Source organism: Marmota marmota, unplaced genomic scaffold, assembly GCF_001458135.2.
Source record: "Marmota marmota marmota unplaced genomic scaffold, marMar, whole genome shotgun sequence".
NCBI lineage: Eukaryota > Metazoa > Chordata > Mammalia > Rodentia > Sciuridae > Marmota > Marmota marmota.
In genome coordinates this window covers 23,847,851-23,865,211 of record NW_025999853.1, presented here as the reverse complement: position 1 = coordinate 23,865,211, position 17,361 = coordinate 23,847,851, and the positions used below count along the sequence as shown (strand labels likewise).

General features: G+C 31.9%; 1 long non-coding RNA gene across 1 annotated transcript in view; it reads left to right on the top strand.

Moving 5' to 3' along the window:
- Positions 1 to 14,820, top strand: part of LOC125617171 — an 18,346-nt gene extending 3,526 nt beyond the window's left edge. Inside the window, exons 3-4 of the long non-coding RNA XR_007348073.1 lie at positions 6,641 to 6,646; positions 14,810 to 14,820. This is a non-coding gene — a long non-coding RNA (uncharacterized LOC125617171). The remainder of the gene's footprint in view (positions 1 to 6,640; positions 6,647 to 14,809) is intronic.
- The last annotated feature ends 2,541 nt before the right edge of the window (positions 14,821 to 17,361 follow it).

Below are 17,361 nucleotides of genomic sequence, written 5' to 3'. Positions count from 1 at the left end.
GAGGGGGGAGGGTGGAGGATGGGAAAGGCAGCGGAGCACAACAGACACTAGTATGGCAATATGTAAATCAATGGATGTGTAACTGATGTGATTCTGCAATCTGTGTATGGGGTGAAGGTGGGAGTTCATAACCCACTTGAATCAAAGTGTGGAATATGATATGTCAAGAAATTTGTAATGTTTTGAACAACCAACAATAAAAAATTAAATAAATAAATAAATAAATAAATAAAAAGAAAAATAGAGGGAGGAGGGCTAAGTTGGAAGCTTATTGAAGCAGTCTAGAAGAAAGATAATGGTATCTTGGAGCAGAATTTTATCAATGAACATAGTAGGAAGGGGTCAGAGTTGGAACATACATATACATATTGTTTTGATAGTACTTTCTCTTATAAAAACTGGGAGAGGATGCATTAGTCTGTTTTCTATTATCACAACAGAATACCTGAGACGACCTACTTTATCAAAAAAAAAAAAAAAACAGAAGAGGTTATTTTGGAGGTGCAAGGTCTAGACTCTGTATCTGATAATGGTCTTGTTTACAGACTTGGGAGATGGCACAGAACATCACATGGCAAGAGATGGCAAGCTTGCACATGTATATGTATTCTCTCTCTCTCTTTTCTTATAAAGCCACTAAAATAAAATCATGGTAACTTGACCACAATGACTTTATTTAATCCTAATTACTTTCCAATGACTCATCTCTGGCATCATGAATGGAATCAGCTTCCACTTTCTAAATACAATTAGCACATGGCATTGAGATTAACCTACTGCCTGAAGTTTTGGGGGACAAACCATATTCAAGTGACAATGCTGAGGAGAAAAATAGTTTTCTAGAGGGAAAAACAGTTTCCTTGAGTAAGAGAAGCAAGGAAGTGCCATGATTTCTAAGCCATTCTTATTGGAGAATTTGCAAGATCATACTTCCCATCGAGACTATAAATGAAACTGATTATGTCTTTCATAATAGGTTTTGCTAAGAAACAAAAGAGATGAAATAAATTATACTCCAATATGATTTATGCTGACATAAGATGTTTTGAGTAGAAACTGTCTTCTTGTAAAAGTTAAGTCAAACTCATTTATTGCTTTATTTATATAATATCCTCAAAGCATATGACTCCATGAAGCACACACTGAAGATGATTTTCCTAGTTTCTAGAATTTTTTCACCACTAAGAATTTATAGGGCTTATATTTTAGTAGCAATAGTGACTGATCTTATGTTATCACATTTATTTTAAATGAGCTAATTATTATACCTACTCCTGAGGTGAAAACAAAGTGACTACTAAAGGGGGAAGAATAAATCAACAACACCAAGAAATATAAAAGATTAGGTCTAGCTCCTAATGAAGAGCAGCCAGTAAAATTTAGCCACTTTATAAGTGGTTACTCACAATCCACACTGAGTTTTTAATGTTCTCTTACACAATGTTTTGCATTCAATGACTCAGAATGTGATGATAATCTATTTTGAAGTAAGTGTGGTATTGGGACAATGTTTGTAATTCTTCATTTGATGATTCTTAACAGTAAAAAAATGAGGTTAAATTATTTTTTATGTTCTAAAAATAGTACAATAGTACAAAAACATTACATTAAAATGTTCTAAACAAAAATAAACATGTTCTCAAAGGAACTGATACCAACTACTCTCTGTATTATGGATACATTGCATAAATTAGCTCTAAGTAAATCCTCACTTTGATATATTTTAATCATTGTATGCAATATTCAAAATTACTATAAATTGTTTTTTATCATTTAATTAGGCATAAACTTATTTGGATGATTTGAAAAGCAGTACTCAAACTCTGTATTTACTGCATGTTAAATTCAAACTAATTTCATATGAACTTTTCATAAATAATAGTGAAATTAAATTAAAAATCAAAATTAAATATCAACCTTAGATAATGATGCTATTAGCTGTTGTGTTTAAACCAAAGACATCTTTATGCTATTTTTTAGTGCTTAGGGATAAACTCTTAAAAAAAAAGTCCTATTAAAATATACATCATTGAAGATTTTCACTATCAAATAGAAAGCATTTAAAATATTCTAGGCACTGTTCTCAGTTCTTGTATATATTAAGTTATTTAGTCACAACCATTCTGTATTGTAGTTAATAACATTAATCTCATGTTACCTATTAGGAAACTCTGGGGATGTTAGCAATTTGCCTAAGGTCACACAGTAGTACTGGTGAGGATTCAAATTCAATCAAGAAAATAGGTTCCAGGGTCTACAGTCCTAACCGATATACTGTAAAAGCAAATTTATAAATGTGATGATTTATTTAGGCACATGGATTTAATTGGAAAAAAACTACTTTTTAAAAGAACTTTATCACATAAATTGTGACAGCAATGAAAGTAGAGTGTCCCCTTAGAGTACTCAGCTGGTCAGGGAAGGACTTCTCCCAGTGGCCAGTCATGGAAGAATGTATCCCTGAATATGTTGCCTTCTGTGCCTTTGAAAAACCATAATATTGTTCCTAAGCTGATTCGGTAATAAAATTTTTCTGAGTGGTCTTGACATCTTCTTTAGTTGAGGAATCTCTCATATATTCAAAAGTCCTTCCTGTTGTCTTCTCAGAGTAGTCTTCGTGTCTTGTTCTTTTCTATGGGGGGGAGAAGGCCATCAGTTGTGGATCTATAGCTACGGATGACACATGACTTAAATTCTTAACCCCCTGCACTAGAAATTTGAACCTTCAGCAGCAGTGACCTTTTGAATAGTAGAATAACAATATTTGTATATGTGGCAATTTCCTGATACTTATTCCAATTAGAATGCTTCCTGCTCTGTAAGGACCATATTTCTTGTATATATTGCCTCCCCTAGAGGCCTGCTAGTTTTCAACTCCTGTAGATAAGTAGCACTATGGTCATGATGCACAGCCAAGAAACATGTGATTAATTCCATGTTACATATGAGACAACTGATGCCTTTATTAAAAACCTCACAATCTCATTGGCTCCAGGTCTTTCTTTTTAAGTTTTTAGAAGTCTATACAGAGTCCTCACATATTCAGGTCAGCTATTACTACATATTTCCTAGAATTTTTACAATGATCACTCAAACCAAGTAATTTTCCAAACTTCTGTTATTTGAGGGAACACATTTAAAAGTAATGACCATTCATTACAGAATTTAGGCAGTAAATCTCCCACAACTAGCATATGCTTCATCATGTCTAGAGTCTATTTTATAGCATGCTTAGGAGTTTGAAAACTATAGTTATTTTATAATATGGCTCTGACTTTCTGTCTATTCAATCAACAAATATCCTCTGAGCACCTCCTCTGTGGCTGGTACTGTCATGAGAAATGTGCATGGTACAGACACATATGATTTATGGGACAGTATCTTTGGCATATTGTAGGAAACAGGGATATGGTTGGGAAGGTAACATTTCATTTAATTTCAGTTCCAGTGCTAAGTTTCTTGTTATATTAGTGATGCCCTAATGCTAGACTGACAGACTGGAGGTCCTCAGCATATTTAATAAAGTAAAAAAAAATCAATAAAAATATAAAAAGGAGAGAAAATAAATATTCTTCAAAATTAAGCTGATTTAGAAATAATAAATCACCATTCCTTTAAAGAAATAATAGTTTTTATTTGATCACAGCCCCCAAGAAAACCTAATCATCTGGGGTGAGTAAAATAATTTAACATTAGAATTGGGACTAAATAAAATAGATGTTCCTTTCCCAACCTTTGAAAGTGTACTTCTAGTAAAAGTAGTGACATCTATAAACACACATGTAACAAAAGGTTAAAGATACAAACAGACCAGAAAATTTAGTTAGTCATGTAATATAATGTAATAAACAGTTCTTATCCAATGGATTCATATCTATTGCTTGAGACACAGACCTTCTGATTTTAATGCAACATATACAAACATCATCCCTGTTTTACAGATGAGAGAACTGAGACAAAGAATGACTAACAACTTGCCTAAAGTGACAAAGTTAGGAAGTAGGAACATTTCTTCCAGTTCTGGATTTGATGCTAGTCTAGTACTAATCCCTGAAAATATATTAGAATAACCTACCATCTTATAACAATTTCACAATTTATGAACAGATTACATGTCAATGGTTATTTTTAATTAATTAAGTATATGTTTTTCCCATAGAATTACTATTTCCCCAGCTATAATCAAAGTCCTGGTTTGAACACTTTTAGGTAAAATACAAGTATGCCTTCCTTTAACTGTACCATTCTTCTGTTTGAACATCTAGTCTAAAGCCAAGTATTCAAAGTCCCATGTATCTGAGTCTTTAATAGTGAGGGAACAGGGACAAGGAGATTGATGATAGATGCTCAGGTTAATATGGACAGTGGCTCTGGAAGGGGTCCTCTGTTGAAACTCTGGGAAAGAGTAACCAATAGATGGACATCTTGTTGGGAGGTTATACAGAAATACAATAGCTATTTCCAAGTATAGGTTAGTTATAAGTTCACTGGTTTTAAAATAAAAGACTACATAGATTAAAGGATTCAAATGTAATAGTTCTGTGTTACAGATTAAAAACAATAAAAATTGTACATGTATAAGAATAAAGAGACCCTCATACTCAAATTTAATTCACACCAGTTAAATTTGGAATTTTAGCTTAATTGAATAACTGTTCATTCCTGTGATTTGCAAATAGATATGAAATTTCATATGCCAAAATCCAGTCAAGTCATGGTTTAAAAGTATAATACTTGCATTCCTAACATCTTATTATCCATGATGTTTCTTGGATAAACGATATGGCTAGAAAGATTTGAATCAGTTATCTACATGATCACATAGAACAAGATAATTTACCAGATGTCTACTTTAAGCAGGCAAAAGTAACTAATAAATAACAATATTTATTTAAAATATTGCCTTGCATAATGTTAAGTAGTGTATCTTACATTTTGGTTTTAATTAACATACCGTAATCAGTAATATAATGAATTTTTACAATGAAATTAATATTTTGAAAATTTGAAAAATATCATAGTTGTGTTTTGAACTGACTGTAACTAGCTTGTTTTTTAAAAAATGGCTAATAACAAAAAATTACACTTGTAGTCATATCTAAACTGATTCCCAGCAACACATAATTATTTCATGCAATTATCTTTTACTATGTTTTGGTAAATGAAAACTGAATTAAAAGTGATTTAAAATGTTATTCAACAGATTTTATTACAGATTCCAAACCCATTATCATAGAGGTATAATTATGTACCAAAAATTAATAACATTTCTCATGCACATAATATTCTTATATATGTGTTTTAATACTATATTTAATGTGATAATATTAAACATGGTTCTCAGAAATATTGTTTTGTAACTTAGCATACTTCTGTTGAATTTTATTTTAAAATTATCTATAATCATAATTTTTTGAAATTATTAATATGTATACTGAAGAAAATAAAGATTCATCATTTTATAGCATATACTCTTATTTAATTTGTTGACTTCTTTCTCTCCTCAACATTCATGAGATTCATTTGTAAATATATGCAAAAATAGTGAAAATAACCAAAGTTGAAATGTAAATTTTAAATGTCATATTAACCACCATTAACAGACATTTTGAATTAAGTTAATTTTTTCTAATCCCATGTACCAGCAACTGTAATACTGCAATGTGCATGTATTTCACTAATATTTCCTTAAAAGACTGCTGCAAATATCAAGTAGAAAGAGTAAAAGAGCTTTGTCCATTGTAAAAATATATGGTATAAATACAGATGTTTAACCACAATAACAAAATTATCAATATTATTACTTAGAGAAAGGTGTTTTTGTATTCTTACTCAGTAGCCTTCTTGAACTCACAACAGTAGTTAACGATACTATTTTACCAGTATTTTCTAACCTATTCCATAATATTTTCTACCTTTTCAACCAATTTTTCTTTTGCATGTACACTACCAATATAACTCTGTATAGACATTTAAAATCATAAATATTTACTTTTTTTACTTTCCAAAATATTTTGCTTCATAAATGAACCAAGCATATTTTCCATCTTTCATTGACTTGTAACTCTCTGATTATGATTATTTGTTCTAATATGCATACTTCCTTGAAAAGAGATGTATATACCTGATTACTCTTCTACCATTTCATTGTTCATGTGTTTTCTTTTTGGAATATCTTTCATAAAATTAAGTGGATATATACACTAAATGAAATCTTAACAACTTCTGTAAGCCCAATTTGCGGTGGCTTTTCCATGTTCACTGTGAATTAATAGCATAAAACTGAATATGAGACTTTTTACATTGGTTTTATTATCATCAGGAGTTAAAAAAATTTCCTCCTTTAATAACTAATTTTAAGACTATACAAATCACTGAATGGAGTTACCTAACAATTAAAAATGCAATATTTGTACAATTAATAGTCTTTCAACATATCATCTATTACATTATTAATATGCACAAAGCATCAGGGAATAAATTAACAATGTAAATCTTGAAGTTTTTAAGATAAAAAGTATCAGGTTTTGATACTGCAAAGCCAAATTGAAAATCCAACAAAATAGGTATTTATAGAAAAGGAATTATGAATGAAGCCTAAGAAAATGAATATAAATGGATAAAATTCAGTCTTCTTCAGTCAGTTGTCCAGAGGAAAAAGGCATTGAAGTTACAATGCAAGAGAATCAATAAAAGAGCAGCATTCCTTTCTTGTATAAGGTAGACATTAAACTTTAACTAAAATTTGAGGTATAAATGCATGATAACGATTTCATAGTGATCCCACTTTCAAAATACTAAGAATATTAAAAATAATTAGTTTCCAAAACATACTTCGCAAACTCTGTACTTTTTGTGTTGTTTTTGTCAGGTCCCCTGGTCACAGTAAAGGAAAAGCTGACTAAAACATGCATGAGAAAAAAAAAAGAATAATCGATTGCATTCTATAGATACGTATAAAAATATTCAGAACCCTGAATATATTTTTCAAAAAAAAAACTACATTAACTATTCTTTCTTTCCTAAGCCAGCCTGGAAAATGAGATAGCAAATGCTACCATGCATAGGGATGATTCTCAGTGAAACACTTTCAGTGTTAGACTCTGTAGAATAAGACTTCATGCTTGAGGACAGGGGATGGAGGTTGGTCAGTTGTAGAGTGCTTGCCTAGCATGCATAAGGCCCTGAGTTTGATCTTTAGCACATGAACATGCCCATATGTACACACACACACACACACACACACACTCTCTCTCTCTCTCACACACACACACCCACACACACAGACTTCATGCTTGGAAATCAGAGTTAGAACTTTTACATGCTCACATATTGTGGTGTCTGTGCCAGGAAACTGTGATTTGAATGATTGAATGATTGGAAGAATTAAGTAGTGTGAAGCTTTGGAAGCATATCAGTCCTGGCCAGCTACACAGACAAGTCTGTTCTTCCTTTTTATTACTATTACTATTACTTATTCTTTAAACTGAAGATTCTCTGTCATTCTCTACAAAGAGAGACTTAAACCTCAAGGAGATATTTGGTAATGTTTAGGCATTTCAGTTCTCAAGTCAGGCCTACAGGTATTGCTGGCATCTAATGGATAAAGGTCATTAATGTAGACAACCCACTCCATAGCTTTTAAGCCTGAGGTGAGGAAGAATTTCTGAAACTGTCATAAATTTCCTCTCTTCTGTGTTGTTTTTGTCTGAAGCCCTGGTCACTGTAAAGAAAAATCTGACTAAAACATGCATGAGAGATAAATTAACAAATAAAAGGGAAAAAATACTGATCTTAAATAGTTTAATATGAGTGTTGATGAAAGCAGACATTTAATAAAATACAGAAACTTGTTTTGTTGTTATTTTTCATTAAATAGCCAATCTTTATGGTTGTTACTGTTGATCCAGCCCAATTGGACTCAGAGATGGTTCTAAGGAATATTGTTATTTACATTTCATTACTGTAAAAATACATACATCCAGAACAGGGCAATTTTTGTTCTAGAAAAACTCAGTTGACAGGATAGTAAATCTTCCTTCCTCACTAAGAAATAAAAACAGACCCAGAATAGAAGACAGAGACAAACCCACACCAATAGAGTCATCTTATTCTTGACAAAGTTGCCAAAAGCATATATTTAAAAAAAGACCGACTTTTAAACAATTGATTCTAGAGAAACTGGTTATCCATATTTAGAAGAATGAGAGGAAGCCCTTATCTCTCTGCATAAAATCCAATTCAAAATGGATCAAAGCCCTAGGAATCAAACTAGAAACAATGCAACCTCTACAAGAAAATGTAGGGTGAACACTCCAACATAGGCACATACAATGAGTTTCTCAACAGGACACCTAAAGCTCTGAAAAATAATGCCAAGAGTTAATAAATGGGATGGCATCAAATTAAAAGGCTTCTGCACTGCACAGGAAACAAATGTGCGAAGCGAGAACTCATAGAATGGGAAAAACACCTTTGTTAGCTACTCTTTTGACATAGAATTAATATCCAGAATATACAAAGAAAACAAAAACTTAACAACAAAAATTATTGAAGGGGCAAAGGAACTAAACAGACTCTTCTTGAAATAAAAAAATACAAATGGCCAAGAAATATATGAAAATTGTTCAACATCATTAGCAATTAGGGAAATGCAACTCAGAACTACACTGAGTTTTCACCTCATTCTAGTCAGAATGGCAATCATCAAGAACACAAATAATAATAAATACTGAAGAGAATATGGGGAAAGAAGAAACACTTTCACACTGTTGGTGGGATTATAAATTAGCACGACCACTGTGGAAATCAGTAAGAGGTTCCTTACAAAACTAAGAATAAAACCACCATATGACCCAACTATACCACTCCTTGGTATTTGTCCTAAAGGGACAGAAGGATAGAAGGGACAAGAAATAAAATAATTAAAGAATTAATTTTTATTGGTTCTTTTTAGTTATACATAGCATTAAGATTCATTTTGACCAAATTATAAAGCACAAAATATAATTTGTTCTAATTCAGTCCTCAGAACTTCCCCTTTTCCTCCTCTGCTTCCTGTTTCCTTTTCTCTACTAAAGAACTAAATTTAATTAAAGAATTAAAATCATCATACCATAGTAATAAATGCATACCTATGTTTATAGCATCAGAATTCATAATAGTCGAACTATGGAACCAGCCTGTGTATCCGTCAATGGATGAATGAATAAAGAAAATTTGGGTTACATACACAATGGAGTTTTATTTAGCCATGAAGAAAACTGAAATTATGTCATTGGCAGGAAAAATGGAAGGAACTTGAGAACATTATGTTGAACAAAATAAGCCAAAGTCAAGGGTCATGTGTTTTATCCCATATGTGGAAACTAGAGAGAAAAAAAAGGAAAAGAAATGTGGGTAGGAGGAATTCCATGAAAATTAAAGGAAGATCAGTAGAGTAGAAGAAAAGGACTATGGGTGACAGGAGGGAAAGGAAAGGGTAAATTCTGGGGAATGATATTGGCCAAATTATATTGTGATGTTTTGTGCATATATGAATGTATGTACAAACAAATCCCACCATTATGTACAAATATAATGCGCCAACAAAAAAATATGGGAAAGATTAAAATTAAAAAATGTTAAAAAATAGATTGGGTGAAAAGACATGTGGATGATATTGTGTGATGGGAATGGACAAAGACACTAGTGAAATGCCAGGGTGGTGGTGTGAGTTGGGTTTTAGCAGAATGGATTATCATTGCATCTTTCTCTTACTCCTTCCTTGTTATCCATTCTGCTCTGGATAGAAGGGACAAGAAAAGACTGGAGTTAAGAAGGCGGATTTCTAGGTGCTCAGTGTTTAGGGAAAGACAATACCTACAGTCTTTAGAGGACGGAAGAGAAATCCCCAGAGACAACTGTGAGTAATAATATAGAAATTAAAAATCTTCTCTCATTTAGTCATTGCTGGGTGAGTTGTACACATGAACAACAGGACCAGGTAAATCAAAGACAGCTTTGTGATACACTTAGCAGTAAAACTACCCAGAATATCACATAACCCTGCTTTGGTTGTTCAGAAGACAATCTGGAATCTAATACCATCTTAAAACCATTATGATTCACATGAATTGGGAAACAATTTTGTACACCTTCTCCCTCTTCCCCCAAAATCTGGTGATTTGTGTCTTCTGATTGATAAAAGCAGAAGGTTACTAATAATCTACATTTTATCAGCCTCTGATTAAGGTAATATAGTGTCACAGAATGGTTTTATCCTTGCATTAGAATGTAAATAAATGCATTTCACAGCAAAGTTTCATCTCATAAGGAAATGAGAATTGTATTTCCAGTATTTTCTTAACTTATAATAAATTTCTTTAAAATTTTGAACTCAAGGATAAAGAGCGTGTTGTATATATGCACAATGGAGTCTTATTCAACCAGAGAGAAAAATACAATTATATCATTGGCATGAAAATAGATGGAACTTGAGAGTATTATATAAGCAAAATGAGCCAGACTCAAGACAGTCAAGGGTCAGTTTTTCTTTCATATGAAAGCTAAAGTGAAAAAAAATGGGACAAAATGGGAGAGTGTCATGCAAATAGAAGGGAGACCAGAAACATAAATGATGGAGACCAGGAGAGAAAGGAGGCAAGAAAAAGGAGAGGGGCTGGAGTTGTGGCTCAGTGGTAGAGCACTTGCTGATCATGTGTGAGGCACTGGGTTCGATTCTCAGCACCGCATATAAATACGTTGATTAAATAAAGGTCCATCAACAACTAAAACAATTTTTTAAAAAAATTTAAAAAAATAAAAAGAAAAGGTGCTAAGGCACCAAATTATTTTATATGTGTATATAAGTATGTTACAATGAATCCCACTATTATATAAAATATTAATGTACCAATTAAAAGTAAATTTAAAATTTTTGTCTCAATCTCATGTACTCCTTAGTAGATATAAGCTTATTTTACCATGTTATTACTATACAATTTGAAGTCTTAGCAAGGAACTAAAACAGAATTAGTACAACCTTAAGTCATTTATCAGTATCCATAGAGCTTGATTTCAAGACCCCTCCTTACAAGGAACCAAAATCTAAGGATGCCCAGGTTACCTATACACATCTTCCCATATAATTTGAATCATTTCTAGACCACTGGTATTATATTATAAAATGCAACCATGTAAATGTCTGTTATGGTGTCTTGTTTGGAGAATAATGACATAAGAAAAAGAAAGAGGTGTACATGTCAGTACAAATGCAAGTCTTTTTCTGATATTTTCAATTTATAGTTGACACCAGAAATAGGGAAACCTCACATGGAGAATTGAATGCATATTATTCATCTATATGTTCTAATATTCTGATAAATGCAATGCAAAATAATTTTAATGACAAAAATAAAAATTAAGGAATAATCTGATATAGCAAGAAAAATATTTTAAAGACTCAGAAAACAGTCATATTTTTAAAGGAGAATATAAATGACTATGACAGTTATGAAAACCTTTCCAAGACAGTCCCTTCTTCAGAACATTTCTCCAAAACAAATCACAGAGTATCATGATGAATAAGGACAAGCTGACTGACCCCTTTAACACTTCACTGTACATAGATATAATTTTTAAAACATGTCAGCAAATAATGCTTAGAATTTACTTCACAATGCCAGATTCAAAATGATAATATGAAGGAGAGCCATACAATAATAGACGAGGTCTGACTTCAGTGTATTTATTTCAGGCTCAAATGTGGTGATAATTTGTAGAAATTCACATTGCTTTAAGTAAATAATCTAATAAATTAAAGAGAATAGATGAGTTTGAGAAAAGAACAAGTTCACTAAATTATTTTTAAGCTCTATGCCCAAGGTTGTACAGTGGTATTGTAATTTACAAACCTAGCTGTATTTTAATTATGAAGTTTCAAGTGTTTAGGATGCCATAAATAATCAGTTATGATGCTGAAGAGTTAAATGAAATGACACAGTTATTTCAAACCGAAATACCAGATTTCTAAATTTGATAGTACATTTTTCTAAGAATCATAGTCTACCATAATGCAATTATAATTAATCTAATAAACTAATTATAATTTCATTATTATTATATAAGATATCAATATATAGTTGTGTAGAACATGACCAATTGGCTTCCCAATAAAAGGAAAGGATGATTCAAAAATAAACAAATTTAGAAATGAAATTGGTAAAATATATACTTAAATCTTTCATTTTTTAAAGAAAGTTTGTACATAAGTCAAAGTAATCGATATAAGTTAGTTTACCTCCAAATAAGCTGTCCATTTTTAATTATAGCATATGAATGAATTATTATAATTTGCTTCAACATTCAATTTTAATGGAACTTTAGTTTTACAAAATGTGCTTGAGTACTCAGGAAAAAAAAAAAAAGGAAGGTTAAAAAAAATATCTTGATATCCAGGGCATTTTTCTATAGCTGGGAAGGGAAAATAAGATGTTTAGAGAAAGAGATTTTAAAAGCTCAAGACTATATTAAACACTGTAAGTAATGAGATACACTCTGAACAAATGTGTTATAAAAGTTATGAAAAGATAAATAATAAATTGTATTAAATAATCAAAAGACATAGAAGTTGACTCAAATGGAACCATCATTTGACCCAGCTATCCCACTCCTAGGTTTATACCCAAAAGACTTAGAAACAGCATACTACAGGGACAGAGCCATATCAATGTTTACAGCAATACAATTCATAAGAGCTAAATAGTGGAACCAACCTAGATGCCCTTCAGTAGATGAATGGCTAGGGAAAATTTGGTATATGTACACAATGGAACATAACTCAGCATTAAAAGAGAATAAAATCATGACATTTGCAGGTAAATGGATGGAGTTGGAGAACATAATGCAAAATGAAGTAAGCCAATCCCAAAGAATCAAAGGCCGAATGTTTTCTTTGATATGAGGATGCTGACTCAAAATGGCCATGAGGGGAGCATGGGAGGAATGGAGGACCTTTAGATAGGGCAAAGGGAAAGGAGGGGAAGGGAGGGGGCAAGGTGGTAGGAATAATGGTGGAATGAGTTAGACATCATTACCCTAAATCCTGTATGAAGACATGAATTGTGTACGACCAGTGACTTGAAAAATTGTGCTCTATATGTGTCGTATGAAATGAATTGCATTCAACCATCATGTATAACAAATTAGAATAATAAATAATTTAATAAAGAAAAAATAAGACGTTGTCTCAAGGCCCTCAGTTCCAACAGCTCTTTGTAGAAAGTCAGATTGAGTTAGAGGTTCAAAGGATTTGACGTGGAAGAAAGATGCTGGATTTGAATCATGTTTGTGAGGTAGACCTATTGAACTTATGGGTTAATGTGATTATTGTAGGCTTGGTAGTTGAGCAACAGGGCTTAATAGTAACATGATGAGAGAAAAGAGCAGTGGAGGACAGATGAAAGGACATACTGAACAATAATAGCTCAAATTTTTTACATGCCCATTACATTGCCTGCCATTGTTGTATGTGTTTTTCTACACATAAACTCAATCTTCATCACAATCCTATCAAATAGGTTCCTATTGTCAATCCTTTATACAGATTAAGAAAAAGAGGTACAAGAGATTAAATTAAGTTTGGATAAATGAGTTAAACTGAACCAGACCACTGTCAAATTCTCTATTAAGTCTATTATATATATTTCCTCTGCAAACAAAATAAATCCAAGTCAAGCATGTGAGCTTTTTGAAAAAAGAAAAAAAGACTGTGGCATCATAAGAAAAATTTAAAGCAATACATATCATCTACTTTGATGTATTATAAATTCATGCAGATCAACTGTCAATGTAATATTGAAAGATTGACTTTCTTGGCAATCAGGAGACTCCTTCATTCATGGGATTCTGGTTTCTTGAGTTTTTTTGTACTTCTTTAAGAAGTACCTATAAAATTACTTTGCAGTTTAATTTACTGTGAAACTAAAAAGATATGTAATGTACTTCAGATGGACTTTAACTACAAGGTTGGCATACTATATGGACCTTTAATCATATCCAGCCCACAGTCTGTTAAGCTAAGCATTAAAAAAAATCTTACTCATTCTTAATTATACTTCATGTTGATCATAAAATTAATTAAACATGATTTCGGACAAGAAAATTCAAAGTAACTTATTTATTATAGCACCTAGAGAAATACTTATTTCCTTAATACCTTTTTTCATATACATTGTTTTTATATCACAATACCAACATTTAGTAGGTATTTTCTATGTCCTTTGCCTATTATAATTGATTTTCATATTCTTTGTTCATTTAATACTCATCACCCAAAATGAAGGATATAGTATAATTATGTTATTTTATAGATGAGTAAGTAAAGATCATTTCACACTTACTAATTTTATTTAAAATTAAAGTGTTAACTCTTTCCCCATGATATAAATGATTATTTAACATATCATATTCAAGTATTAACTCTTCCCCATGATATAAATGATTATTACCAATTCATATTCTGCTGTATAGACTGATTGTCATTTATTTTAAAATTATTTGAGGAAGATACTTATATTTGTAGGCTTCAGTTTTCTCATCTAAATAACACAAAATTCACAGGACTATAATAAATATCAAATGAGATAATATACATGAAGGTTTTGTGTCAGTGATTCATACACAATTAGCACTCAGTAATTGCTAGTTCCTTTTCTGCTCTGGAAAGATGAAGACAAAGAATGAGGAGAAAGAGGAGAAGGTGAATAAGAAAAAGAGAAGAAGAAGGGAGAAAGGAGAAGGAGGAAGGAGGGAGGCGGGGATAGAGAAGGGGAAGGAGAAGGAAAAGATTTTGTGGTTAAATAAAGACCACTGCAAACCCAGGTTCATATTTGTGAATACATCAGTACATTTCTTGTAAATATGGGGCACATTGTCTAGACATCTGAACATACAAAGCTAGTTTTGGAAACTAAATATTGGAAGACATAACTTGTTCAATCTGTTTTCCACTTTTATTTAGACTAGTCGACTGCTATAAGTTTGTGATAAATCAGTATTTTTTCATTCAGATAAACTTAGAAAACATCTGGCTAAAAAAGGGTTAGCACACTATGGGTCTTTGATCCCATCCAGCCCATAGGCTGGCTTTGTATGGTCTAAGATCTAAGATTGTTGTTTTTGTTTTACATTTTTAAATGTTTTAAGATCAGTAGAAGAATATTTTATGACTTTTGAAGATAATATGATTAAATGTTAGTGTTCATAAAGTTTTATTGAAACAAAGTCATGATTATTCATTTATGTACTGTCTGGTTATTTTTACTCTTCAAAGAAAACGTTGAGGAGTTGACAATGAGATCTTATGGCTCACAGATCCTAAAATATTTACCATCCAACTCTTCAGAAAAATGTTTGCCTATTTGTGAGTAAGCACAGTGAAATCCTGTACTTATTCTGAGAGCATTTAATATGCCAACGTTATCCTATCAAACTCCAAAATGTTGAACAAGGACTCTAGTGTAGAATATTTCCTAGACTTATTTGACCTTCCTGGCACATTTCAGAAAATTTGTGGTCTGCGTATAATGTTTTCAACACACGAATTCAGTTGTTTTTTACTATGTGAAATGAAATATGCCATGATTTTTTTCTTAAGCCACTCTAATAAGAAAATAATATTTCTCTTATATAAACAAGGTATGACTATATAGATCTCTCTAAAAATATGCTGATAGAATTCTTCTATCAAAACCATCACAATCTTTAAAAAGACACACATTGATTGACAGTTCAGAAGAGTGTTCTGGGTCTTTTTTAAGCTTTATACCATCTATTTTTATTAGGTCAAAAGCATCAATGTTCCTTACTTGTTCCCAACCTTTAAAAGGGGCACTGACCACTTAATTCTATTTTAAGTTTGTTTCACACACACAAAAAATGTACTTAAAAAAAATGATCATCACGATCACCTCAGGAAAATTGAAGTCATTATAAGTAAAGCAAATATGCTATCCATGAATTAGATGTAGAAATGTTAGCCTGGCACAGTGGCACACACCTGTAATCCCAGCTGCTCAGGAGGCTGAGGCAGGAGGATAGCAAGTTCAAAGCCAGCCTCAGCAACTTAGCAAGGCCCCAAGCAGCTTAGCAAAACCCCTCTCTCAAATCATAGAAAGAGCTGGAGATGTGACTAAGTGGGTTAAGCATCCCTGGGTTAAATCCCCAGAAAAACAACAAAAAAAGGTAGCAATGTTAAGTAAAAATTTTGATTGGCCATTTTTTAAAAAAAATTAGTTGTAAACATACACAATACCTTTATTTTTCTTATTTTTATGTGGTGCTGAGGATCCAACCCAGTGCCTCACATATATGAGGCATGCGCTTTGGCACTGAGCTAAAACCTTAGCCCTTGATTCCCTTTTTTTTCTTTAATGCACACACACATGCAGAATAAAATTTAATTAAAATCAGAGTTAATAAAGCAGGCAAATAACATGGAAGTTCTGACACACAAACTAAGTCCATTTGATTTGACTCACTGTACAGCAAATGCTCTCAACAGCAACATTTCTTGGATCACAGCAGTGCCAGTCTTAAGAAGAGGTAAACTCAGAACCTTCACCCATTAATAATACAGATCTTTCTCTAGGTCACTAAGAAAATTCGAATCATCGTTTTGATAGGTGAAGCATGAAAAATAGTGCTAACAAATAGTTTTCTTCAAATACATACCCTTAATATTTTTCTTAAAGTATTTCCAAAATTGTTGCCCTTCAGAAAATCAATTTTTCTATGGAGAAATATGGAACAGTAAAAAAAATTGATAAATAAGACGTAAAAAATTATCCTGAAAATTAAAATTTGATGTGTGTGTGCATGTGTGTGTGTGTTTGCCAGTTTCATGCTCTAGTAATGCCAGTCTAATTTTTTAGGAAGTAAAAGCATAAACCAGTCAAGCAGGATAAGAACAGCCCTAGACATTCCACAACCACAGAGTAGCTAAAGCACATAACTCCCATAAGCAGAGGAAGGGAAGGGAATGTGTAAAGAATGTGCATTAGAGACTCCTGGAGGTTAAGTAAACAAACTCTGGTTCAAATTCCGGAAATTGATTATAATTAAAATGTAAATATTTAACATGCAGTATTTACCAAATGGAATGCTGAGAAACTAATCTCATTGGAAATTCTATTCTTTACTTCTAAGTATTACCTGTGCCTATACCTGGCAAGTATGTAAAGTTTCCTTACTCATTTATGTTTTGTAGAGAGATATTTCATAAAACAAAGCATATCTATTAAAATAAAAGTTATCATTAAATATTTCATTTAATGATAGCTGTAGTTATTTCAACTATTAGCATTAGTTTTCCTTTGGACA